Source organism: Rhinoraja longicauda, chromosome 21 (genome assembly GCF_053455715.1).
Source record: "Rhinoraja longicauda isolate Sanriku21f chromosome 21, sRhiLon1.1, whole genome shotgun sequence".
Lineage (NCBI taxonomy): Eukaryota > Metazoa > Chordata > Chondrichthyes > Rajiformes > Arhynchobatidae > Rhinoraja > Rhinoraja longicauda.
Genome location: NC_135973.1, coordinates 23,989,482 through 24,017,220, shown reverse-complemented (window position 1 = coordinate 24,017,220; position 27,739 = coordinate 23,989,482). Strand labels below are relative to the sequence as shown.

The 27,739-nt window shown below is 41.1% G+C and overlaps 1 protein-coding gene, 1 long non-coding RNA gene and 2 other non-coding genes across 5 annotated transcripts in view; 3 read left to right on the top strand and 1 right to left on the bottom strand.

Moving 5' to 3' along the window:
* The window catches only part of traf7 (TNF receptor-associated factor 7), a 62,552-nt gene extending 43,409 nt beyond the window's left edge, over positions 1 to 19,143 (bottom strand). Inside the window, 1 exon segment of the mRNA XM_078418125.1 lies at positions 19,029 to 19,143. The gene's annotated coding sequence lies outside the window, so the exon portion shown is untranslated.
* Positions 19,144 to 19,421: 278 nt separating this feature from the next.
* LOC144604299 (uncharacterized) lies at positions 19,422 to 26,359 on the top strand. Of its 2 annotated transcripts, none has more exons than XR_013548706.1 (5): positions 19,422 to 19,464; positions 22,585 to 22,719; positions 24,124 to 24,175; positions 25,346 to 25,686; positions 25,954 to 26,359. It is a non-coding gene; the product is annotated as an uncharacterized LOC144604299 (long non-coding RNA). The 2 variants fall into 2 exon arrangements; XR_013548707.1 differs by lacking the exon at positions 19,422 to 19,464 and adding an exon at positions 21,199 to 21,338.
* LOC144604304 (small nucleolar RNA SNORD60) lies at positions 23,971 to 24,058 on the top strand. The gene has a single exon (XR_013548709.1). It is a non-coding gene; the product is annotated as a small nucleolar RNA SNORD60 (small nucleolar RNA).
* Positions 25,802 to 25,881, top strand: LOC144604303 (small nucleolar RNA SNORD60). The gene has a single exon (XR_013548708.1). It is a non-coding gene; the product is annotated as a small nucleolar RNA SNORD60 (small nucleolar RNA).
* Positions 26,360 to 27,739: the final 1,380 nt, after the last annotated feature.

The window sequence follows — 27,739 nt, the reverse complement described above, 5'->3', positions numbered from 1 at the left end:
GTAGGGTTGCAGGTGGAAAATCTGAGCATTTGTAAAATAAACAGAAAGTTAGTGCTAATTGGTAAGTTCACAGATTTTGTTGTGTAAGTTTAATAACAAATGATGGAAATAAACACAGAACGACATTCTGCAAAATCTTTAAATGACTAGATATGATTTGCTGCAAACTAACCAGGAATAGAATAGCCTTTGAGTAAAACCATGCCTTTGTCTCAATAGGAAGTACTTCAAGTTATGAACATATGTGGCTTTGATAACACAATTCTAACTGCTCATTCAAGCAATGTTCCTCATTTGTGGATCTATGGGGTTCAGGTGATTATTCAGGCTTCATAGATAAACATGTAGAAACAAAGAATTGCAGAAGTTGCTTTCAAAAAAGGACAAAAGTGCTGGAATAACTCAGTGGGTCATGCAGCATCTCTGGAGAACACAGACGGGTGACATTTCAGTTCGGACCCATCTTCAGACTGATTCCATCCTCTTTATGTCTTCAGGTGAACATGTACTTTTAGTTTTCAAGATGCAGCATGAAAACAGGCCCTTCGGTCACCGAGTCTACACCAACCAGTGATCACCCTTACACCAGCTCTATCCTACACACCAGGGACAATTTACAGAAGCCAATTAACCTACAAACCCGCACATCTTTGGAATGTGGGAGGAAACCGGAGCAACTGGAGAAAACCCATGCAGGCACAGGGAGAGTGTGCAAACTCCATACAGACAGCTCCTGTAGTTAGGATTGAACCCGGGTCTCTGGCGCTGTAAGGCAGCAACTGTTACCTTTCTCCCATACACACTTTCCAGTGGAGGTCACTAGATGGCAATCAGACCCAAGTTATCCAAATGAACACTATTAACATTTACCTTAAGTGAACAAATTCACTGGTTTGTTATAGGAAACATCCAGGTTTCCTTTAAGAATTTGCAAATAGTTTTATCCCTGGAATGTCTAGTGTGCTTTTTGCATTGCAGGAAGGCAAAGGGATTGCTGCCAAAGTCACCACCTTATGGTTTTACTGAGAGTTACAGTCAGCAAACACAAATAAAGGCTGTCCCTCCACGAGCTGCACTCTCCCTACTTGCTTTATAAACCCATGAAGAATTAACATACCTCCTAACAGATGGCATCAATTTATAATGATTTATTATCTCTAATATCTTGAAAAATAAATACCAAACACATTTTAAAACACACCAGAGTTTGTGACCCCAGTCCCACCCATGCAGTTCACTCTCATTGCCCCTCTGAAGGAGCCAAGCGTACCACTCAGTTTAGGCAAAGGTGTCATACAGTGTGGAAACAGGTCCTTCAGCCCAACTTGCCCACAGCGACCAAATAGGGATGGAAACAAATGTCACCAATATCTACAGCATGCGAATTACTGAAAATATAACATTTTGGACTTGGCGGATAACTGTGTTTTTAAGGAGACCCAAGGAGTTGTAGATGCTGGTTTACAAAAAAAAAGACATAGTGCTAGAGTAACTCAGCAGATCAAACAGCATCCCTGGAGAACATGGATAGGTGATGTTTTGGGTCGGGACCCTTCAGACATTGTAGTCGGGGGGGGGGGGGGGGGGGGGGAGGGAGAAAGCTAGAAGAGAGGTGGGGATGAGATACTCTTGTAAGTGATAGGTGGATATAGTTGAGGGGGGAGGGGGAAGGTTGATCGGCAGATGGGTGGACAAAGGCCAGAGATGAAAAGAAGGCTGCGAGATAAGGAGAGAATAGGCGTGAAATGTGAAGCCAGAGGAAGGGATGTATGTGGAAGAGGACAGGGAGCGCAGGGTAGTGGGAGAAATGGGTGGAGCACAGATTTGTGGGTCAGTTACCCAAAACTGGAGAATTCACGGTTCATACTGCTGGGGATTGACACAAAAAGGTGGAGTAACTCAGCGGGACAGGTAGCATCTCTGGAAAGAAGGATTGGGTGACGCTTTGGGTCGAGACCCTTCTTCAGACTTCATACTGCTGGGTATGAGCTATACTGCTGTTCCAAGTGGAATATGAGGTGCTGCTCCTCCAGTTTGCATGTGGCCTCACTCTGGCAAGGCAGCCCAAGGACAGAAAGGTTTTAAGCATCATGTACATCATAACTAATCACATTCCAGGAAGTTACATCTGGACAGCAATCTCTCTTCTGACAGGTAATTTAAAAAATAAGTACTCATTTCAGCCACATGTCTAATGGCTAAATGTGAACATGACAATTTGATTGGATATGTAACCATCAATGAAGTGGAAGCAAACAATCAAATGGGCCATTTTCCCAAAGGCTAACAATCGCAGCAAGCAACACCAGTGCAAACAAATTGCTCAAATAGTTTTGGCTACAGTCAAGTAAGAACACTTAACTATAAATAACAGCACTGATTGAATAAAATGAATGCAGCTTTACACTTTCGCCCTTGAAAGTGTAATTAATGTTAGAAGCATCTTTGGGAAGTTACCTCCTCTCCCTCTTGATGATTCTATACAGAAGGGTGGATTTAAGTTGAATATTTCACCAGCTGCTGATACTGGAACTGCGCCAGAACTACATTATTTAATCATGAAGGTTGTGCATCAGTACCTCGGCTTTCTTAGAAGTTTAAGAAGATTCGGCATGTCACCGCATACAATTGACAAATGCCCACAGTAACACCAGACATAGAGAAACTGACTTAACTCATGGCTTGGTCGGGCAATTCCAACGCCCAATATAAGCTGCTGCAAAATGCAAACTCAGCCCAGTCCATCACGGACACAACTTGCCCCGCCATCCAAAGCATCTACATGAGGAGCTGCCTCAAGAAGTTGGCGCCTATTATCAAGGATCCTCACCATCTGGGCCATGCTCTCTTCTTCCTGCTGGCATCGGGCAAGAGGTACAGAAACCTGAAGTCCCACACCACCAGTTTAAGGATCGACTACTTTTCTACAACCATCAGGTTCTTCAAGTGACCTGATTATTCCAACCTCAGCAACAGAACATTATAGGCCATCTCTTGTGCTACCACAGATTTGTTTTCCAATTGTATTTTAACATTAATGATTTGCTTTTGCAGTCTTTTTCTTATCACTGTCTTGCACAATTGATGTATTATATATAATTTATGTTTTTGTTTGCTCTCCGAGTCTATGTGCCTGTGATACTGCTACAAACAAGATGTTCATTGTACCTATACCTAACCATAGTTGTGCACGTAAAAATAAATACTTGACAGTTACACAAGTACATGGTGTAATTGGAATCACCACAGTGCACACTGTCTACCCATGTTGTATAACTAACAGCAAATTAAATTTGCCCAGCAGAAACTTTTAATTTAAATAACTACATCAGTGACAGAATTCACTTAGGTTTGTTTTGTACTGTATTTGAAATAATGTAGGGTAAACAAGAACATGATAAACATCTGTTTCACCACATATCAATAGCACATAAATGGTTATAAGATTCAGTGAGGACATTGCTGTCACACATTGTTAGCAAGCACATTAACTTCACTGATACAGCAAATAGACAGAGATTATATTAGATGCTTAAAAATAGACCCTACAGAAAATGAGGAACAAAGAACGGCAAATGCTGGTTTACACACAAGGCTCACAAAGTGCTGGAGTTAAGGGCAACAGTGCCGCAGTGGTAGCGCTGCTGCCTCACAATGCCAAAGACCCAAGTTCGATTCTGACAACGGATACTATCTGTGCGGAGTTTGTACATTCTCCCTATGGCTACGTGTGTTTTCACGTGGTGCTCTGGTTACCTCCCACATCCCAAAGACGTGCGGGTTTGTAGGTTAATTGGCTCCTGTAAATTGACCCTAGTTTGCAAAGTGGGATAACATAGAACTGGTGTGAACGGGTATCGATGGTTGACGTGGAATCAAAGGGCCTGTTTCCACGCAGTGTAACTAAACTATAAACTCAACAGCACTACTCTGCCACCCTAAAAAAAATGAAAACCATGATCAAGCGTGCCATCTCAGCCTAAACAGAATTACAACAATCTTAATGAAGGACGGTCTGAAATCTCACAAGATTCCATCGTTAACTTTAGAACTAGATTCTTCAGTCGGACAACCAGGTAGCAGAACCTAGAAATGGAAGGATATACCAGTTGATATCTGTTGGCTGTGTCAGGCTGTCTATAATAAGTTTAGTTTATTGTCATGTATACCGAGGTACAGTGAAAAGCTTTTGATGCATGCTATCCAGTCAGCAGAAAGACAATACATGATTACAATCGAACCATTTACAGTGTATAGATACATGATAAGGGAATAACGTTTAGTGCAAGGTAAAGTCAGCAAAGTCTGATCAAGGTTTGTCCAAGGGTCACCAATGAGGTAGATAGCAGTTCAGCACTGCTCTCTGGTGGTGGTAGGATGATTCGGTTGCCTGATAACAGCTGGGAAGAGACTGTCCCTGAATCTGGAGGTGTGCATTTTCACACTAAGATTGTTGCAAACTTATTTTACAGCAAACTGCATCAAATGACTAAAACGACATTACTACATTCTTTGCTGAATTTGAAGCAAAATCTCAGGTGTATGAGTCACATTCTACTGCATCCCAAATTAAAAGTTTCAGTTAAAAAAAAACAAGTTATCACATGTGGGCAGAAACAATTACATGTTACACCATAGACCTATGAGACTCCCTCCCTCCCCCCCCCCCCCCCGAGTACATTATTTCAAATACAGTACCAATTTAAACGTTGAGTGGGCACTATCACCAATGTGGTTTAATTTAGTTTAGAGGTGCGTGGAAAAAAAGGCCCTTCGGCTCACCGAGGCCATGCCAACCATCGATCACCCATTCGCACTAGTTCTATGTTAACCAACATTTGCATCCACTCCTCACACACACTAGGGTAAGTTTTACATCGTCCAATTGACATGCAAACCTACCTGCCTTTGGGATGTGGGAGGAAACTAGAGCACCCAGAGGAAACCCACAAGGTCACTGAGAGATCATGCAAACTCCACACAGATTGTATCAGAAGTCAGGATTGAACCTGGGGCAAGATTTAATAGGAACCCAAGGGGGTAAATCACTCAAAGAGAGGGTGATGGGTAAATGGAATGATCTGCTAGAGAAAGGTAGTTGAGGCAGGTAATATAACAGCACTGAAAAGCCACTTAGACAGGTACATGGATAGTAAAGGTTTGGAGGGATATGGACAAATGCCAGAAAATGGGACCTTGGATGGGGGATCTTGGTCATCATGGATGAGTAAGGCAAAGAGGCCTTTTTCCGTGTTGCATGACTCTATAGAGCAGTACAGCACAGTAACAGGGTCCTCTGCAGCCCGCAATTTCTGTGCCAAATGTGATGCCAAGCTAAACGAATCGCTTCTGCTTACGCATAATCCATATCACTCCATACTCTATGAATCTATATGCCTATCTTAAAGTCTTAAATGCCACTATTGTATCTGCCTCTACCAACACCACCCCTGACAGAGTGTTCCAGCCACCCACGTCCCTCTAACCTTAATACAGGAATATACGGAAATCCAGTATCAGCCTCACAAACTTTCCATTGTTGGAAGAGTATTCAATTCATTCCCACACAAGTCTTATCAGGCACCTCCAGAGACCACGGCACCAGAGTGGAAAGCAAAATAAGCTGCAAAGCAGTTATTCATTTAAAGCAAAATCACCTCTAAAAGTGCTGTCCATGTTCAATTAGTTCTATGCATCCTCTGCTAGTATGGAAACACTCCCAAAAAACCCATGCACATTCCTAACACTACACCCAAAGTATACTGGCAATATTTCACATAAACAATTTTGTTCAAGCAGGATAGCAATAGAAATAATATGCTTAGTTGACAAAAGCAAAACAAACACTCGAACACCCTGATCCACAACTGTTCAAATCTCTACTGTCTCAATACTGGAATAAATTATTAGTTTATCATAACTAGTTTTCTAATCTGGACCCCAATTCCTAATTGAGAATGTTCTGGCTAAACTCAACACAAAATACAAAGTAAACCAAAAATATTGCATCAATCAAGTCTGCTTCATAGCAATGCTTCAATTGTATCATATTACCAGTGAAGTGATTTAATCAGGCGTTAGATATCTACCGTATGAAAAATGATTTTGATCTTTATCTAATTGTGCATGATGCACAAGGATCAAAATGATAGAGAGAGAAGAATACTCAGATTCCTAAACTTTTGAAATAAACCATTCACATTTTAGAGTTGGCATAAGATTAGCAAAAACAGAATTATACTCTACAAATACCATCTGGAGTTTGAGGAAACTAACGCCTGGAAATCTCGAGAACTCTGCTGTGCTAATCAGACTGGATTTGTAAGAGAAAAACAGCTTGAAATCGTTGGAAGCTTGGTAATCTGTTTCCCTTTGGGTATTATCGAATGATGCAACATTGCGAGAAAAAAGGACAAATGGAACTAAGTTAATGAACAGGAGAAGGGCCTCGACCCGAAGGGCCTCACCCATGCCTTCTATACAGAGATGCTGCCTGTCCCGCTGAGTTACTCTGGCACTTTGTGTCCACAGCATATCCAGCACAGCACAATGGATTCCAAATAAATATATCTTCAAAAGTGAGTATTTTTTCTTAAGGCCTGGCAGTACAGAGGGCTTCGGATTTCATTCTTCTGAACAAATGCTGTTGTTACTCAGAACCCCTCAAACTAGACTCAGGTTCACTATTGCAATACAAGTCAGCACATAATCAAAGCCATATTACCTGCTCCACAGCAAATCAGACGACCAAAATGTATGCAAAATACTATGCAGTTTTATGGGAGAAAGACAATAACCTTTTTTTAATCGAAGTACTGTCTTCTTCCTGTCTTCAGCCGGTTTCGCAAGTGGGTCCGGTCGGCAATGATACGTGTAGAGGCATGTGTCTGATAGAAAGATATGCAAATAAAACTGGAATAAAAAACCCAGTCCAAAGCCAATCAAGTTGTTTGGCAGACTTGAAAGGTTGCATGACTATTGGCCTGACGTCACAGAATCACCAACTAGAGGCGTGCGAGCACAGTGCAAATTACTAACAGAAGTTGGCCTAACCTACATAAAGACATTGTTGTCAAGGGCAACAAAACAGCCACACACAAAGCGAAAAGATAATAAATTCAAATCAGGTTACTTCAACACAAGAACTCAGCCAACTTTAACATTACATACCAGATATTAAGTTACATCATCTAAATCTCAACAAATCCCACACGAGAACCCAGAATGTGAAGCAATGCCAGAAAACAAATCTCTGAAAGAATTATCCCACCAATCAGCATGTAATAAACAGATCATCATTTCAAGGGAAGATACGATGGGAAAATTAACCACCAAATTATGAATCATAAACAAGAAGTGTAATTCAATATGCAAAAACATCTTCCTTCCTCCCCCTCGTCTTTTTCTTAAAGCTAAACTTTTAAATTAGCACCAGCTTGTCATTCTCAAAATGTATTATAAGTCCTGAGAGTGTTCACATGGTGCTTCATGTAACAAACAACTCTTGTGGTCATAATCCAATATGCCAGACCAATGTTTCTTTAACCACAGAAGAGCAACTCAGACCAGTAATTGAACTCGTTTTCTGTTTGTTCTGTGGCTTAATTTTCCAACTTGGGTATTTACGAGAGCATCAAAAAAAAACTCCAGTGCAACTTATTTTATTCTCTCATGCTTTCAAAAGCCTACTCTCTGCCGAATAAATGTCATTAAGTGAATAAAATCAAACAGCCCCTACTGGGCATGGCAAAAATCAGACTAGGATTAAAAGGTAAAATTTTGTTGAGATAGTTACTTTGAAGAAAAATTAAGAAATCCGTGCAGGGTTCAGCTTATGAGATTTTATTTGATAACACAAAAATCAGCATTCAGCAGCTGTTGAGATGCAAGAGTCGCATTTTGCATCTGTAGCAGAACTGCATTCCTCCCATCCAAGGTAAAATCAATAGATATCTTTACCTGAATGTCCTGCACAATAATCATGTAATATGCCATAAAAACGTTTCCTACCACACAGTTATTTGGTAGGCAAAGTATACACTAGATAGCTAGCTACTTTTTGTGATGCAATCTCTCACATGAGTCCCATTTGCCATGTTCCTTCTCACATCTCATTAATTACCTTTTAGATGGCTTGCTATTTACCTACACTAAGGATTAATGCATGGCAGTCAGTTAACCTACCAGCAAATTATTGGGCAAGTACGAGGAAGCTGGAGCATACCCTTGTGGTCAAGAACAAAAGTGTGGAAGTTCCCCATAGGGGGCACGTCAGGACCCTGGAACTATGAGTTCATTGCACTAACCACTGAGCTAATGTACCACAATTAGTGTGAAACTACCAGTGCTGACTGTACTTTCTTGTAGAGGAAATGCAACTACAAGATGGACAACATATTTTGTAAATACAAACGAGGAAATGTCTACAGGCAAAAAATGAGGGAAAATGATTGAAGTTAAGATTTTAACGCCTTTAATCACAGAATTATAGATTTTCAATAATATTACCACCTGCCCTTCTATGACACTGTAAATGGTGGATCAAATCAAAGTATCCTATTGTAAAACCAGAGCTTAACTGGCCAAAAGTGAGAAGGGGAGGAAAAGAAAGGAAGCACATAGAGTAGACAATAATAAGAGGGGAGGAATATGGGGAGCAGAGTGTCAGCGTGGGGCTCTACTTTCTTAATAATGCCAGAATGAAAGAAAAGCATGATCTTACAAAAAGTATTTTGCTTTGTAATTTACATTGTAAACTATGCTGCTGTGCAATGGGTGTCACGTTTTACCAGTATAAGGTTCTGCGATTAACAACGCACTGTGAATGACAACTTTCTAGTTAAAAGGGTAATTCCCCTGCATACACTAAACAAGTACGTCATTTTTACTTTGTTTTTAAAAATGACACCAAATTAAGATAGGTTCTGTCCCAGCTATCAACCACTCCACCACACCTATCAAAATAGTCACTTCAAAATTGTTTTGATTGAAATGCAAAAAGTTTCATTCGAGGTGGCTACCAAATTTGCAAAGAGCTTGTAATAAAACCCAACAAAAGAATTTGGCTCATAAGATCAGGAAGATTTTACAAAACTCAGAATTGTACAGCACATATTCTGTGAAGTTATGAATATCTGCGTGTACCACAAATCCTTTAAATAAACCATTTCAAAAATCAAATTCACCCAATGTACGGAAAAGGTTAATTAAATTATATTTTTGTGAAGCTCATGCAGAAATGATAATGGCTTATAAAACCTAATTGCATTGCATTGATAAAACATCAGGCTGTGCTAAAATATCTCACATAATTCAGAATGAAAAGGGCCCTCTGGCTGCAATGTGCTTCAATGTAATCAGATTAACTTGGAAAGCAGCAAAGATTAAAAATTCTTCCAATCTTCAGGACGGAATGATTGTCATCACTCAAGGAAGACTAAATTACCTAATCTATGAAGAATAAAAATGGTACGCATTATACAAAACAAGGACGGCACAGTGGCGCAGCTGGTAGAGCCGCTGCATCACAGTGCCAGAGACCCAGGTTCAATCCTGACCTCGGGTGTTGATCGTGTGGAATTTGCAAGTTCTCCCTGGGTTTCTTCTGGCGGCTCCAGTTTCCTCCCATGTCCCAAAGACGTGCGGACTTATATATTAGTTAATTAATTGGCCTCTGTAAATTGCCTCTCGGGTGTAGGGGGTAGATGTAAAAGTTGGATAATGTAGTACTAGCGTGAACAGGTGACTGATGATCGGCGGTGACGCGGTGGGCCAAAATGGCCTCTTTCCATGCTGTATCTTTCCAAAAAAAAGGAGACCAGCTTAGATAATTTACCCACTAAAAATTCAAATTGAGACTTTAAAAATAACAACATTTTAGTAAGCAAAACGTGGCTATTTTTAATTTAGCAGTCTTTTTCCAACAGCGCATTACTTTCCAAATAGGTAGGTTAGAACTATCAGGAGCATGTACTTGTTAGGACATCTATTCCAGCCAATTTTGAAGCTGCATTTTAATAGACTTCTTAGAATGCAACTGTAAACACCAACGTCAATTTCATCTGACATTCACAGACCAATAAAAACAATTCTCCATTCAGTTTGCATGGATGTGGAGGGTTTGGAAAATGTGCAGAGGAGGTTTACCAGAATGATGCCTCGATTAAAGTATTAGATTAGCTATTCTCCAATAGGGAGAGATTGGACAGACTAGCAGGCCCTTCAGCCTACAATGTCTGTGCCAAACACGATGTCAAGGCTAACTCTTATTTGCCTACACATAATTCATAAACCTCCATTCCCTGCATAGCCATGAGCCTTTCCAAAAGTATTTTAAATGCCACTATCGTATCTGCCTCAATCACCACCTTTGGCAGCGTGTTCCAGGCACTCATCACCCTCTTAAAAACAACTTGCCCAGCACATCATCTTTAAGCTTTGCCCCTCTCACCTTAAATCTGTGCCCTCCAATATTTTATTTTTATATTTCTCTCTGGTCTCCCGCAACCTCTGCAGAGTGAAACAATCCTAGTCTGTCCAACCTCTCCATAATTGGAGAATAGCTAATATAAGCTAGTTACTGCAACATTAGTTAGTTTTGTTTATTGTCCCGAGTACCGAGGTACAGTGAAAAGCTTTTGTTGCATGCTAACCAGTCAGAAGAAAGACAATACATGGATACTCAAGCCATCCACAGTGTACAGATGAATGGAATAACATGAAGGGAATACGAATGGGAATAACACTATTCTATGTTGATAACTGGAATTAAATCAATCAGCCATTAAAACTCTTAAAATGTAGCAACTACCACCAAGAGAAAGTATCTGCGATTTTCATTTCTATTTATTAATTTATTGGTTACCATAAACATGTGTTATATCATAATGATATAAAGCATGCAAGGTTTATAACTGATTTATAGGCATTTACTTCCTTTTTTGGACAGATAATTATAATAAACTTTTAATGTGTGAAGTCATTGATAAATTGTCTGCCTGTCGATTTTCTAATTTTGAGTATACCTGAAAATTCAAATCAATAATAAAACAAATGTCGATGAAATCTCTACAAATTTTTTTTTCAATTCTGCTAAGCCAACCTTTAAAGCTTAATGGTGCAGTATTGGCTGAAAAAATCCTGTAGTCAAATATATTTCAGCATAAGTTGATAACTTCAGAGTAGAGATGACTGCAGCACCTAACATAACCAGCAATTGAAGCCGATGGGAAAATCAACTAGACCAAACATGGGTAGAATAGTATTCTATTGTTTCTGCTTCGAGCTGGAAAGTACACGTGCCAGTGACACGAATGTACTGAAAAATATAATGATGCAGCTAGTAGAGCCGTTGTCTCACAGCGCTAGAGACAGCTTCAGTCCTGATCTAAGATGCTGACCGAGTTGAGTTTGCAAGTTCTCCTTGTCACCATGTGGGTTTCCTCGGTGCTTTAGTTTCTGAGACCCGTGAGAATATAGCTCCCTGGAGAAAGCAATGTGTCACTGGATTGCTTATCGAACATAGAACAGGCCCTTCAGCACACAATATCTAGGTTGAACATAATGCCAAGACCAACCCTTAACAGCATGCACATTGTCCATATCCCTCCATTCCCTGCATACCCATGTGTCTATCCAAACGACTTTTAAATGCCACTCTCTTGCCTCCACCACTCACTCCCCTCCTACAATATTAAAAAAAGCAGTCTAATAATATCTACAATAGATTTTTAGATTTAGATTTAGAGATACAGCGCAGAAACAGGCCCTTCGGCCCACCGGGTTCGCGCCACCCAGCGATCCTCGCACACTAACACTATCCTACACCCACTAGGGACAATTTTTACATTTGCCCAGCCAATTAACCTACATACCTGTACGTCTTTGGAGTGTGGGTGGAAAACGAAGATCTCGGAGAAAACCCACGCAGGTAACGGGGAGAACGTACAAACTCCGTACAGACGGCGCCCGTAGTCAGGATCGAACCTGAGTCTCCGGCGCTGCATCTGCTGTAAGGCAGCAACTTTACCGCTGCGCCACCGTGCCGCCAATATTAACAATACAAAGTCTAATACAGGAGGTTCCTATACAATCTGAGCTTGCATTGGTTAAAGCCACAACAAGATTTGTAGCAGAAAGAAACATAACACAAGTTATTGAGTGGGCTTTAGGAAACCATTGGATCATGAATTTGGAATTATGAACTCAGCAGTCGAAAAAAATTAAACTATAAAAATTAATAAATTACTGATGGGATATGGATGATAAATAATTATGCTGACATGTACAATGTTGTAGTAGCATAACTTGTCATATACTCGATCGGGAGATAGTTAAGAATAAATCTAAGTTTCCTAACAATTCAATTATGGTGAAAAGGTAAACAGACTGAGACTGTAAACCATTCTAGTGAAAAAAATGGCAAATGAAAATTAATAGACTGTACATATATATAGAAACAAGGAACTGCAGATGCGGGTTAACCCAAAAGGACATAAGGTCCTGAAGTAACTCAGCGAGTCAGGCAGCATATCTGGAGAACATGGATAGTCAACTTTGAATCAGGACCCTTCTTCTGACTAATAAAATAAGGTGGAAAAAGTGCGGAGAAGATTTAAGAGTCTGAATAAGGGTCCCGACCCAAAACGTCACCTATCCATGTTCTCCAAAGACCTGCCTGACCTGCTGAGTTACTCCAACACTTTTGTGTCCTGACAGTAGATACATGTTACAATGCAAAAGTCCTAAAGACAAATATCATTCCACACAAAGGATAGAATTGCAGGGCAGAGTGGAAGAGAAGCTAGTTACAAAAGTTGTGCACACGTTAAAAAACATATTGCCAAAACCAGAATTATGTTTCATTGTTTAATCAGAAGCACAGAATTTAAAGTATTTCACAGCCAAAACCCCCCAATAATAACTGTGAATGTTACGGTATCCAGCCTAGGATTTAACGCTGAAAAAGAGCAACCATAAAAACAAGAAAAATGGTGAGTGAAGATTTAAGTCATCTTCTCCCCAAATGAGGCTTCCCTCATTTGCATTCAAGAGAGAGCTGGATAGAGCTCTTAAGGATAGCGGAGTCAGGGGGTATGGGGAGAAGGCTGGAACGGGGTACTGATTGAGAATGATCAGCCATGATCACATTGAATGGCGGTGCTGTCTCGAAGGGCCGAATGGCCTCCTCCTGCACCTATTGTCTATTGAGTCAAAGATGACTTATTTACGTGCAAATATCACTCGAAAAAGAATTTGCTATTCCTCATCATTTTTGAGCATCCAAAGTGCTTTACAAATAATAAATGGCTGCCATGCCAGTATTTCCATGTGGAAAACAGAGCAGGCTATGTTCAGCATGCTCTCATAAACCAGACAATGACAGGCCAACCAGTTTATTTTCCGAATAGGTTGGAAGTAGAGATAAATATTGGCAAAACAATATTAAAAAGCAGCTGTCAAAGCTGATGGAGTGCATGCATTTCCCGAATTGTTAATCTCCGATTTTATGACTGCAGGATGAAAAATGATATGGGAAATCACTTATTTATTCTAACAATATAAGTTGCTATTCACCCCATAGGGTTTATGCTGGTGCTCTATAGGCAATCTCAATACTCCATCCTATTTACCTGCAACCTTGCAACTTAATAATCTCTCTCACATATCCATCTCTTCCCCTTTGACTCTATGCCAGGCACTTGAACTAATGGGCAATTTATGGTAACTGATTAACCCACCAGCATGCCATGCAGTTACACAGCATGGAAACAGACCATTCAGCCCACCATGTCCATGCCAACCCATTGAGCACCCATTTGCACTACCATGCTCTATTCTCCCTAGATTCTATCACTCATCTATATACGGGGCAATTTACAGTGACTAGTTTAGATTGGCTTCATGGTTAGCAGACATGGTTAGGCCTGTTCCCATGCTGAATTGGGCTATGTTAATCTGGACTAAGAAAAGATGGGCCTAAATGGGTCTGTTGGAGCAATAAGCTTTATAACTTTCAGGAGAAACAGTGATATTGTTCACGTGCACACTTAATTTCACTGTTAAGAACACAGGGGGAAAAAAAATCTGATTTTTAAAGAAATGGACAGTTTCAGACAAGACCGTTGCCAACTTTTCAAATAATTTTTGTATCATATTCTGCAGATTTACATTTTTGCAAGAATTAATCCATATTCCACAAGCTGTGACATTGCATGAAAAGCATTTAAAATACATTTTAATTGCAATCAGTAGACAATTCATATCTCTACCTATCCAGCAGAAATGAGAGAAATGAGTTTGTCCCATTGATTAGGAACAAAATGGTGTAAATTCTTAAATTTACACCATTTTGTTCCTAATCAATGGGACAAACTCAACTGGGTCATTGAATCAAAAGAGACACACTTAAATAATTGTATGGTGGAATCTCACTTAACTCAAAATCCTAATACTTGATGGTGGGGGTGTATATATGTGAGAGAGCAAGTGAAACTGGAAAAAAAAGACACTAAGTGCCAGTGTATCTCAGCGGATTAGGCAGCATCTCTGGAGAATGTGGATAGGATGTTCTCCAGATGTTCAATTGCACCACTGAATGACAGATTTTTGTATAACCAGCAAATATGCAAGTGAGGAAATTAAATGGAATTATTTCACTGAAAGCTAGTTTTTTGATATATTGAGTTGGAGTCATTTCTTGTTCCTGCAGAAGGGTCCAACCTGGTTGTTCAGAAAAAAAGTAGATTAAAGGACTCCAAACCAAAATGTCATTATAACATACACAAATGATAAATCATTGTCAGTAATGGAACTGAAAATAAATTTACAAACACTCGCCCTCAGTGAAATAATTACATTTCATTTCCTCCCTTGCCTATTTGTATAAAATCTGCCATTCAGTGGTGCATCTGATGGAAGGATTTAAAAGAAACCAAAAAGGCAGGACAGAGTTCATAGAGAGACACTGCTCCCACTGGAACTAAAGTCAAGAATGAGAGGACATAGGATGAAGGTGTCTTGCAAAAAACCTAACATGAAAAAATATATTTTGTTTAAGAAATCACATTGAGTGGTTAGCATCAGAATCAGCATTTGAGGTGGGGATGGTGGAATATTTGATCATGTTGGTCAAAATGTGACTGGATCAGTACTTCAAAGGAAAAACATATGCAAGTTAATGGTATGAGGGCAACTGAGTGAATCTGTTGGATTGCTCTTGCATTTAATCGCATGGAGGGGCAGAATGGCCTCCTTCCATTCTGAAAATGCAATTCTGTGAATTATTTAAGGCCTTGCGGAGAGTGAAAAGCTTTTGTTGCATGCTATCTACTAAAAAAAAAGACTATACATGATTATAATCAAGCCACCCAGAGTACAGATAAAGGATAATGGGTACATTTAGTGCAAAATAAAGTCTGATAAAAGATAGTTTAAAGGTCTCTGATGAGGTACATAGAGAATCCGGAATACACTCTAGCTGGTGAGAGGAGGGTTCATTGCCTGAAATTCCACAAAGATCAACAATCTGTCAATTGAATCAATTCACAGACCACGCATGCATAGCTGTCTGGGATAGAAATTCCAGAGATTCTTGAGACTGTTGGGTTCGCAATGGAAAAATTACAAGCATGGTTCATATTCACAGGATCTCAGTGCTCAAAGAGCATACAAGTAGACAGAAGAATGCTCAGTCTGCTGTTTCCTAGATAACAAAATTCTGCTAAGGTTCACTGACAAAGTCATTACACGTAAAACAAAAACTTGGTGCCTTTAAGGTGTTAAAGGCACCCAATACCTTAAACAAAGAGATGGGGAACAGAAGGTTCAAATTAATTTGAATTTAGAGATGCCCACCAAATACACACCGACCATCGACGAGCCGTTCACTCCCGGCGTGAGGGGACCGCCGTGAGGGGGGAGGGGAAGAACAATGGAGGACCCGGCGTGATTTGTAACTTCGTCAGCGCCATAGGTGGCTGCTATTTGTACACATTGGGTATGCAAGCAAAGAATTTCACTGTGCCTAGTCACATGTGACAATAAAGTATTCCATTCCATCCCTACACATTAGGGACAATTTGGAGAGGCCATTTACCCTACAAACCCGCACATCTTTGTGAAGTTGGAGGAAACCGACGCAGCCACAGGGGGAACAGGCAATCTCTGCACAGACAGCTCCCGAGGTCAGGATCAAACCCAGGTTTCTGCCGCTATGAGGTAGCAGCTCTACCAGCTGTGCCACTTGCAAGACTTAAATCTTTTTGAACTATCAATGGTAATTTCCGATATTAGTTGTGTGAATAGAATCTATAGATTATAAAGTAAGCATGTGATAATACATAAAGTTTTTCAAACATAAGCTCTTTATGAAATATTTTAAGAGAGTTGCTGATTTTACGTAGTGTTTCTTTTTCAAACTGATCTATCAGCAATACAATATCAAAATATTTTATACAATTTAACAGAGAGACAGTATGCTAGTTTAAAAATCGCAATAAGCTTGATAGGCTTATTGGCTTGAGCAGATATTGGTCTTTCTGGTTTTAATAGTCTATTTACCCAAGGGTTCTGAACTAGCCCAATGTATTTTGAAAAGCTAATCAACCACTCTAACACACATTGAATATTACCTTGTTGGATTAATTAGGGCTCTACAGTTTAATTCCTGTAATCTTAGATAAATTGATAGTTTTGCTTTATTAAAGTCAGAACTATGGTAATATTACTTTTGATATTTCGATTAAGTGGAAAAATGAAATTCCTACCCAACAGCCAATTTACAAAACTAACTTCACAAAGCAAATTTCCCTAGATGAACTTGTATTCAATATTTCCATCATAAATTGACTTAGAAAGACACAAAATTCTAGAGTAACTCAGCGGGTCAGGCAGAATTAATTGATGTTGATTTTGTGTCTTTCATTGGTTTCAACTAACATCTGCAATTCCTTGTGTAGAAAAGAACTGCAAATGCTGGTTTAAATCGAAGGTTTGAAGAAGGTTCTCGACCCGAAATGTCACCCATTCCTTCTCCCCAGAGATGCTGCTGTCCCGCTGTTACTCCAGCATTTTGTGTTTATCTGCATGGACTTTCGCCTGATCAGGTTTTTGAGCTGTACAGAAGTAGAAGCGAGTGTTCTTGAAGATTATAGTTCATGTATCTACGCAGCTTTACAGCATGGAAATGAACCCTTCAGCCCAAAGACGTACAGGTATGTAGGTTAATTGGCTGGGTAAATGTAAAAAATTGTCCCTAGTGGGTGTAGGATAGTGTTAATGTACGGGGATCTCTGGGCGGCACGGACTTGGAGGGCCGAAAAGGCCTGTTTCCGGCTGTATATATATGATATGATATGATAATGCTGACCTTTATGTCCATCTACACAAATCCCATTTGGCCATCTTCGGACCACATACCTCTATGCCTTTACATAGAACATTGGTCAGTACAGCACAGGAGCAAGCCCACAATGTCCATGTTAAACATGATGCCAAGTTAATCTAATTTCCTCTGCCTGCATACAATTCATATCGATTCATTCCTTGCAAATCCATGTGCCTACAAGTACAGCACAGGAGCAAGATTTTTGCCCACAATGTCTGTGCCAAACATGATACCAAATTAAGTTAATCTCCTCTGCCTCCACACGATTCATATCCCTTCAAATCCATGTGCCTATCTGAAAGCCTCTTAAATGCCACGATCGTATCTGCCTCCACCTACACCCCAGCAGCATTTTTTTTTTTAATTGTTTTGGCGTCAAAGTGCCCACTAAAGATGGTCCTCAGCATTTCCCTACTGAATTCTTTTGTCAATATTACAATAACATGCCTTTATATTGTAGATGTGACCGTAAAATGTACCAAGATGCTTTATTAAATATGCAAGGAGCTATCTAGGTAATTGACCAAAAAAGGAAGGTTTAAGAATGTTTAAGGCATTTAGATAGGCACTTGGATATGCAAGGAGTGGAGAGGTATGGACCATGTGCGGACAGAGGGGATTAGTTTAACTTGGCATCATGTTCAGCATTGTGGCCGATAGGGTCTGTTCCTCTGTTGTTTCTATGTTCCATGCTCTAAGTAACGTAGAAAATGAATGAAAAGTTACAAAACAGGCACACATTTTTTTTTATACCTTCCATTAATCTTTCTGTACTTTATAGTCAATGAAATATTTTGAACTGCAGCAATGTAGACAAGACTGCAACTCTCACAAAGACAATATTGTGAACGTGGCAAGATAATTAGTCTTGGTAATGTCAGGTAAATGACAAATATTGCTCAGGATACTTAGCAAAACTACTGCTCTTCATCAACCTGACAAGGATGACAGGCAGACACAAAGTGCTCGATCTGTAAATCAGCGGGTCAGGCTGCACCTCCAGAGAACATGGATAGGTGATGTTTTGGGCCAGGGCCTTTTGGTAGACTGATTGTAGTTGGGGGAAGGGGGAGAAGGTTGGAGGGAGGAGAAAGCTAGAAAAGAAGTGGGGAGGGACAAAGTCTGGCAAGTGATAGGTGGATACAGCAAGGGGGTTTTGGATTGGCAGACGATGAACAAAGGCTGGAGATGAACAGACAAAGATAAAGACGACAAGTGTGTGATAAGGATAAAAGAGTTCTGAAGCTCAAGGTACAATTTGAAGCATTTATCAATGATCACAAATCAGTAAATAAAGAGGCGGGAGAGAGAGAGGGGGTAGGGGGAGAGAGAGGGGGTAGGGGGAGAGAGAGGGGGTAGGGGAGAGAGAGAGGGGTAGGGGGAGAGAGAGGGGGTAGGGGGAGAGAGAGAGGGGGTAGGGGAGAGAGATGGGGTAGGGGGGAGAAGAGAGAGGTGGGGGGGAGATAGAGTGGTGAGGGGGGAAGCTGGGTCTGCCGCCTCAGACACTCTGAACCCAGCCGCACAGAGACACATACAGGCGTCTGGGCACGTTTTCCAGACAGTCGCGGCCCGTCCGACCGCAGAGCCTCCCCTGAGGTTGATAACAACAAACCGTGAACGCTTTTCTACACGATCGCCTTACCCGCAAACATCCACGGTTGACATTTTGAAACCTCCTCGTCCGCCAACTGTCCCAGATTTCGAGGAACTAGCTGACAACCCGCCGACAGCTCGCGCCGCGCACGCGCGGTTCTTGCGGTGCACTCTGGGGGTTGTAGTCCGACACCCTCGCGTCACCCCGCCGGCGGCGGACTGTTGGACTACAGCTCCCGCAATGCAGTGCGCGGCATCTCCAGCCTCCGGACGTAGGCGCTCTCGTCCCGCCCCCACCAGCGGCGGATTGGATGGAATTGTGTCGGACTATTGGCGGCCACTGAGGCTGATTGGCTACCTCGGACGTCAGTCACAGGCCGCCCCAATGGGCATGCGGCAGGCTCAGCGTTTGGCAATTGGCGACGATGCTTCTGCCGGACAAGGAAGGTCGAGCATCCTTTTGGAGAGCGACGGCGTGGAGCGAGGTGGGTTGTGTAGGAGGTTACTCTTTATTCTCAATAAAGATTGTTTTGGACGGGAATATTATACACATATATATATATATATATACACATACATACACACACACTTTATTCTGATTAAAGTTTTGAGGGGGGAAATAAAATAATAGAAAGTTTTGTGCATATATGCTTTATTATGAATAAAGTTACATTCTCGACTTTAAAAATAGGAAGTTTTGTTTATATTCTTCTGAATAAAATTATTTTTTTAGAAATTCAACAATCGGAAGTTTTGTATGTATGCTTTATTCTGAACAAAGTTATTTTTTGGGGGGGGAGGGAGAGAATAAAATAAGAAGTTTCCTATACGTGCTTTATTCTGAATAAAGTTAATATTTGAAAATAAAGCAATAGTAATTTTTTATATATGCTTTATCCCGAATAAAGTTTATTTTCGAATAAAAAATAGAATTACTTTTTACACGTCCTTTGTTTTGCACTATACTTTTTATGAATAAAGTTTATTTGAGATTAAAAACAAGTGTATTTTTGCTTTTTTTTAAAAATTGCCACGGTTTTTGGTTTGTATATGTTTTATATCCGATAAGATTTAATTTTGAAATATATAAAATTGCAGCACGTGTGCGTGGTTAACATTTGGTAGTATTTAATATATTGACACAGAATGTGTTAAGAGTTTTGCACGTTTTTTGTTTTGTATTTATGTTACGTATAAAATATATTTTGGGAAATAAATATGTACGGGGTTAGCCGCGGGTGTAAAAAATGTAATAAGCTATATGTTATGTAATTAGCCACTAGTTTCACCCTCGGGTAATGGCGTTCCTTGCCTTGTTGCAGTAATTGCTGTATCAGTGATCTGTAATGTCTGGGATTATTCTTAAAGAAAATTCTTCTCCGCCGAGATTGCTGGGCCTTGCCCTTGTTGCAGCCCGGCTCCACGTGGCTCATTTCCTCCCTGCTGGCCTTCCTACAACGATCCCATTTGTCTTTATTTATCTCGCTCCTTATATTATGTTATTGTTTCTGCTTCCATCTTGGGCAGCTCATGGCAGATATTCCTGTCCTCTGATAAAATTAGCTATTGTCTTGTGCATATTACCCTGTCAGCGAAAATGTTACATATACATGATCACAATCAAACCATCCATCGTGTATAGATACAGGATAAGGGTATAATGTTCAGTGTTTTTTAAAAAAGTGATTCAAGATAGCCTGAGGTTTCCAATGAGGTAGATGGTAGGTCATTGGAAACCTCAGGCTATCTTGAATCAGACTTTTTTTTAAAACACTAAACATTATACCCATATCCTTGTATCTATACACGATGGATGGTTTGATTGTGATCATGTATATGTAATATTTTTGCTGACAAAGTAATACGCACATGACAATAGCTAATTTTATCTTTGGTCAGAGGACAATTCAGTTGCCATTTGTTCCAGGGAACAGCCCTGCCCGAGGTCATTTGTTGCTGGCTTGGTTTGTCCTGCATAGTCTTTTCTTTCTCTCCCTCCCACCACCAACACCATCAGTCTATAGAAGGGCCCCAACCTGAAAAGTCACCCAAGATAAATGCAGACATAGGCCGCCTATTAGTTTTACTCTAGAGATGCTACCTGACCTGCTGACGCCAGCATTTTGTGTAACTTTGGTACTGTGGGGGAAGTCTGAAGAAGGGTTCTGAGATGCTGCCTGAACTGTTGCACTACTCCAGCATTCTCTTTTCATAGAGCATGGTGTGTGGCACAGTGGTAGAGTTGTTGCCTTGCAGCGCCAGAGACCCATGTTCGATCCTGACTGGGTGCTATCTGTGTGGAGTTTGACCATTCTCTCTGACCTGCATGGGTTTCCTCCCGCACACCAAGGACATACAGGTTTGTAGGCTAATTGGCTTGGTCAAATTGTATATTGTCCCTAATGTGTGTAGGATAGTGCAGGGATTGGTACACGTGTTAACTACAGGAAGAATTGTATTTCGGCAAAGAAGAGGTGTCACGGGATGTTGCCTGGAATGGGCAGCAATCGACACGAGGAGTTTGGATAGGGTAGGTTATTCTCATTGTAGAAGGCTGAAATCTGACTGGTAGTTTATAAAAATGATGGTCAGAGGTTGGGTAGATGGTTGATCTTTACCAGGGCAAGAAAATCTAGAACCACAGGGCACAGGTTTAAGGTGAGTGGGGAGAATTTTATGGAGATCCAAGGGTTGCGTTTGACAAGGTGATAATTATGTGGGACAGGCTGCCAGAGGCGGTGGTTGAGGCAGATAGAAAAGTTAAACCCCAAAGTGCTGGATGAACTCTGCCTGCCAGGGAGCATCTGGAGGGAATGGACTGGTCATGTTTAAGGTACAGCTGTTTACGTGTTTGGGCAGGTACTTGAGTAGGGAAGGTGAAGGGAGATGGGCCCAGCAAGTGGGTTCAACATAGATAGGTGTGGGTGAGGGAGGCCAAAAAGGCCTGTTATGCTATTGAATTCTGACAACTTTTGAACATGACAGCTTACCACAAGGGGTCAGCATTACCAAAACTAAATCTGTAAAGCTATGCTGCCATCTGATGGTCAGATTTATTTCAACAGCATAAAATTGTCATTATATGTCCCGAAACAGAACAATGAAATTCTTACGTTTCGCGGCACAGCAGATATAGTGCCCAACACCATAAGAAAAACAAAAAGGTTCAGTGTGTGTTAGTTGATTAGTTACATTTATTGTCACGCGTACCGAGGTACAGTGAAAAGCTTTTGTTGTATGCTAACCAGTCAGTGGAAAGACTATACATGATTATAATCAAGCCATTCACTGTGTACAGATTCAGCATAAAGGGAATAGCGTTTAGTGCAAAGTATGTATGTATCTATATATACACACTCGCACACAAATAGTGCAGAGACAAAAAACAATGGCCCAGGTTTATGTAGTTGGTTATTCGGAGGTTATAGTGCTTAATAGCCTGATGGTTGTAGGGAAGAAGCTGAACCTGGATGTTATGGTTTTCCAACTAAGCATAATGGAACAAGCATGAAATAAGTTGTGTATCTCTGGGACATGTATGTGGAACATTCTCATGAGGAACAAACTAGTTCAAATAATTTAACCTTAATCTTTTACCATTTCAGATATCCTCATAGGGCAGTATTGATCACAAGACTTTACAGAGATGGACTGGAAGATGTGTGTTCTATGCCTGCAAATTAGCCTGATAAACAGGCCAGAAGCTTTGAGAGAGTTCGTGCCTGATTCATTCATACGCTGTAAGTTTCTACTATTCTAATCTAGGAGTAATGTGCTTGTGCCAGGGGTATTGCAACAAAGCTAAATTGGCCAAATTAAGATTGCTTGTCTGCCAGTTGTGGTTCTTGGACATGCTCAGATTTAAATTGACCTGTTTGGAGTCATCGAGTGATACAGCGTGGAAACAGGCCCAACTTGCCCACACCGGCCAACGTGTCACAGCTACATTAGTCCCAACTGCCTGCATTTGGTCCATATCCCTCCAAACTTGTCCTATCCATGTACCTGTAACTGCTTCTTAAACATAAGGATAGTTCCAGCCTTAACTACCTCCTCTGGCAGCCTGTTCTATACACCCACTGCCCTTTGTGTGAAAAAGCTACCCATCGGATCTTTTCCCCTTCACCTTAGGTATGTTTCTGGTTCTCGGTTCCCCTACTCTGGGCAAGAGATTCTGTGTATCGACTCGATCTATTCCTCCCATGATTTTGTACACGTCGAAGATCTCCAATCCTCCTGCGCTCCAAGGAATAGAGACCCAGCTTACTCTCCCTATAGCTCAGGCCCTCTTGTCCTGACAAAATCCTTGTAAATCTTCTCTGAGCCCTTTCAAGCTTGACAATATTTTTTCCTTTAACGTGGTGCCCATAACTCAACACAATACTCTAAATGCGGTCTCAAACAACGTCTTATACAACTGCAACATGACCTCCCAACTTCTTTACTCAATACTCTGACTGGTGAAGGCCAATGTGCCAAAGGCCTTTTGACCACCTTATCTACCTGTGACTCGACCTTCAAAGACCCATGCACCTGCACTCCTAGATCTCTACTCTACAACATTCCCCAGAGGCCTACCATTCACCGTGTGGGTCCTGCTCTTTTCAGGCGTCGCAAAATTTTGTTTAATTATCTTGCATTTTAGTTTAGTTTTGAGGTGGAGCTGCTGCCTTACAGTGCCAGAGATACAGGTTCAATCCTGACTACTGGTGCTCCAGTTTCCTCCCACATTCCAAAGTTAATTGGCTTTGGTAAAATTGTACATGTAAAAATGTAAATTGTCCCTAGTGTGTACGATAGTGCTAGTGCACGGGATGATCGCTGATAGGTGCGGACTTGGTGGGCCCCAAGGGCCTGGTTCCTTGCTGTATCTAACTAAACTAAGATACGGTGCCCTAATGCAGCAACTCCATCACTGCCGCCCCAAAATTCAAGGAACAAATGATTCGTGCGGGGGGCGGCGGGACGGGACAATTATTTTAGGAATACTGAGCCTATGATGAAACTTACTATTTCTGACATCTCCACTGAAAGTGTTGCATTTAGCAATGCTTGATTACACACTTGTAGCTGAGGCTCTGCTTTAAAATGGGTGACTTCATGGTTGCTGATTCACTGCTGCTAACACTGGTGTGTAATTTCAGGTTGCAATTGCCATCGAGACAGGCCATCACGTGAGCAACATTTGACAAATTGGTAAGTATTTGGTAGTTGGACAATTTTAAAATCGGTTTAATGGTGAAAGTTTAGAAACGGGCAGCATCTGTGGAAAAGGGGTTGAATGTTTCAGGTTGGGAATCCTTCATTAAGAAATTTAGACTCCCTTCATTTTTATCTTCACTCTCTTTGTATCCTTGCAGTTCCCTCTTCGCTCATCAATATGGCGGAGCGGTGGCAGAATTGCTGCCTTGCAGCACCAGAGATCTGGGTTTGATCCTGGCTGTGTGCTGTCTGTAGAGTTTGTACATTCTCTCTGTAACTGCATGGGTTTTACCTGAGTCCTCTGGTTTCCTCCCACACTCGAGACGTACTGGTTAATTGGCTTTGGTATAGATTACTAATTGTCCCTCGTGTGTTGGATAGTGCTAGTGTGCGGAGTGAACTGAAGGGCCTGTTTCCGCACTATCTCAAAGCGAAACTACATCATTACAATGGAATCATCCACCATGTACAGGTACATGATAAAGTGAATAACATTCAGTGCAAGATAAAGTTCAGTAAAGGCCAATTGAAGATAGTCCACGGGTCTCCATTGTGGTTGTAACTGGATATATTGATGCCCGATATGTTGTACATCAAGTATTTTAGTTGAGATACAGCGTGGAGATGCTCTTCAGCCCACTGAGTCAATGCCAATCATCAATCACACATTCGCACTAGTTCCATTTAATCCCACGTTCTACGCTGGGGGCAATTTAAAAGTCAACCTAGAAACCTGCATATCTTTGGGATGTCAATGGAGACCTAAATGGTTACAGGGAGAACGTGCAGACTCCACACTGACAGCACGCACCTTTCAGCAGGATTGAATCCGAGTCTCTGGCATGGAGACAGCAGTTGTGTGACTGCACTGCCTTGTTTTTTTGTGGGGCCTGTTATTTGAAGAGCTAGAGGGAAAGATGTGGGAGTAATGAAGTGTGTTGTTTGGGTATACATCCTCTGGTGGGTGGTTCACCATGTTTGATTCTTTATAGGCACGTTGTTTCCGTTGAAATAATAATGGACACAAGTTAGTGTTTAAAGGGGTGATTAATATACGAATTGGGCACCGTCTCCTGATCTGTCCAATGTTTTTAAGCCTCTATTACTTTGGAATGGCTATTTACAGTCAGGTGGTATATTTCTTACTGTGAATTATTTTGTTAGATCTAAGGTGATCTAAAGAGAATCCTTCTGCCACTGTACTGAAGAGGAGGGAGCTGTCGATGGCGAAGAGCAAGGCCGGTAGCAAAGTCAACCGGGGACTTTCCTTCTACCCCCTTAAAGGTCAGCTGCGGGTGGCACAAAGGTGGCCGTGCTAGGAGAGAGATGCCAGTTCGCTGAACAATCCAGATGGAGGTGACAGCTGGAGGGCAAGCAACAGCCTGGCTCCACAAGACCTAACACATGGGCCAGACTTTAGAAATGCAGCTTGGAAAATAATTTCGCTGTTTTGCACATATGACAATAAAGCACTATTCAATCATTGCTGGACGTAGGAGCTTGAGGTAGGTTGCCTATTGCATTTGATGTGTCTCTTGCATTAGTCTGGGAATTTGCAACGTTTTATTTGCATAGTTGATGTAAAATAATGCATTTACAGGCTGTTTTGTACAGCTCGTGAGCCCATGATGAGCCTTTCCTTCTGACACCTCAAATGAGTTGCATTAGCAATACTTGATTATGCTAGCTGGCTGAGGCTCTTGCATCTTTTATCTGCTGGTTGAATTGGGAATGTGATGACACTGACCTGATTTACACTTTTACTATTGCAGATGTAGCTGGTGGATTTCTGAAACTTGATACAGCAAGTTTGAAGTGCCCTGACCCGAAACATCGTCTGTTCACTCCAGTGTGTTTTGGTACAGCCGACTGGTGGTTCATAAGTAATTAGGAGCAGAATTGGGCCATTCAGCCCATCAAGTTGATCATGGCTGATCTATCATTCCTCTCAACCCCCTTCTCCTGTCTTCTCCCCATAACTCAACACCTGTACTAATCAAGAATCTGTTCATGTTTGATTTTTGTACTTGACATTAAAGAAAATCTGGTCTAATTTACTGTTTTCTTTATCCTTGCCTGTGTACAGCTGCTTTTGTTTGGTACTGTTATCTAACATTTCAGACAGCATAGGGAAGAAAAACATGTCAGTCCTCAAGATGTAAACTATCCTGCCTTGTATTTATTGACCATTGCAGCTTCTGAAAGTCAGTTTTAATCATTGTAGTCCAATGAATAGTTGACCTATTGAGATTTATGGAATAAAATTCCTGCCTCTATAAAAGTGTCATGTCTTCCCTTTAGGGCTCTGGTTTAATTACCCTCTGAATTTCACTCTAAAGGTACAGACAGTACACTTGATGCCTGATTTAAAGACACAGCAAGGAAACAGACCCTTCAGCCCACCAAATCCATGCTGACCATCAATCACCTGTTCACACTAGTTCTGTTATTCCACCCTTCTTACCCACTCCCAACATGGGGCAATTAATCTACCCACCAACACATCTTTGGGATGTGTGGAGAAACTGGAGCACCCAATGAAAACCACATGAGCTTTGCTAAATTCACTTAAATGGTTACGAATAGAAGCAAGAAAGTTTTTCACATTATTCCATTTATCATGTATCTACATTGGATGGTTCGATTGTAATTATGTATTTATCTTTCCACTGATTTGTTAGCACACAAGCTTTCCACTACCTTGGTACACATGACAAACTAAAATTCAAAAATTGAAGCTATTCAGTCCCAGTGTTGGCTCCACCATAAATCTAATTCAACAATGCTTTCTTGAATTAACTTGAGTCTCACAATTTACTGACATCTTGTGTACACTTTTCAACTGAACTACCTCAACAGAAAGCTTCACTAGAACCACAAATCTGAATCTCAAGTCTGAAGGGCCCTGACCCAAAATGTCATATCCAGGTTAAGTACACTGGACGTAGGCCAGAAAGAATGAACCAGGTGTCTGGTCTGCGCTATCAAGGTCAGTTATGGGAGGCACCCCTTCAGGGTACAATGGTTGAAGCTGGCCAGGTGAGGAGAGGGACCACTTGGATGGAGGTGACGGCTTCAATGGATCTTTATGCCAGCTTCAGTTGGGACTGAAATGGCTGGTGCCAAAACCTGGCAACTATTGCAGGTAGACTCTGGGATGGTTCTATGCATTATGCACTTAACCAGGGATTGTATTTATGTAGGGCAGTAATCTTATTAATTTATACACAAAAGTGTACTTCCACTGTACCTTGGTCCATGTGATAAATGGACCATTGAAGTTGGGGCACTGCAATATAGTTGCAACCTCCCATCCTGATGTTTAAAAAATCCAATCCGAAGATTGACCTGTGGATATTTTATTTGGCTGGTGCTTCAAAAATTAAAGTGTCAAGAGTATTGTCATGTACCAAGAGAACAATGAAACTTGAGAAGGACAAAGTGCTGGAGTAACTCAACAGGTTGGGCAACATCTCTAGAACATGGATAGGTGACATTTTGGGTCGAACCTTCAATCTAATTACCCATCTTCAGTCTTGCAGCAACTTAACAAGCGCA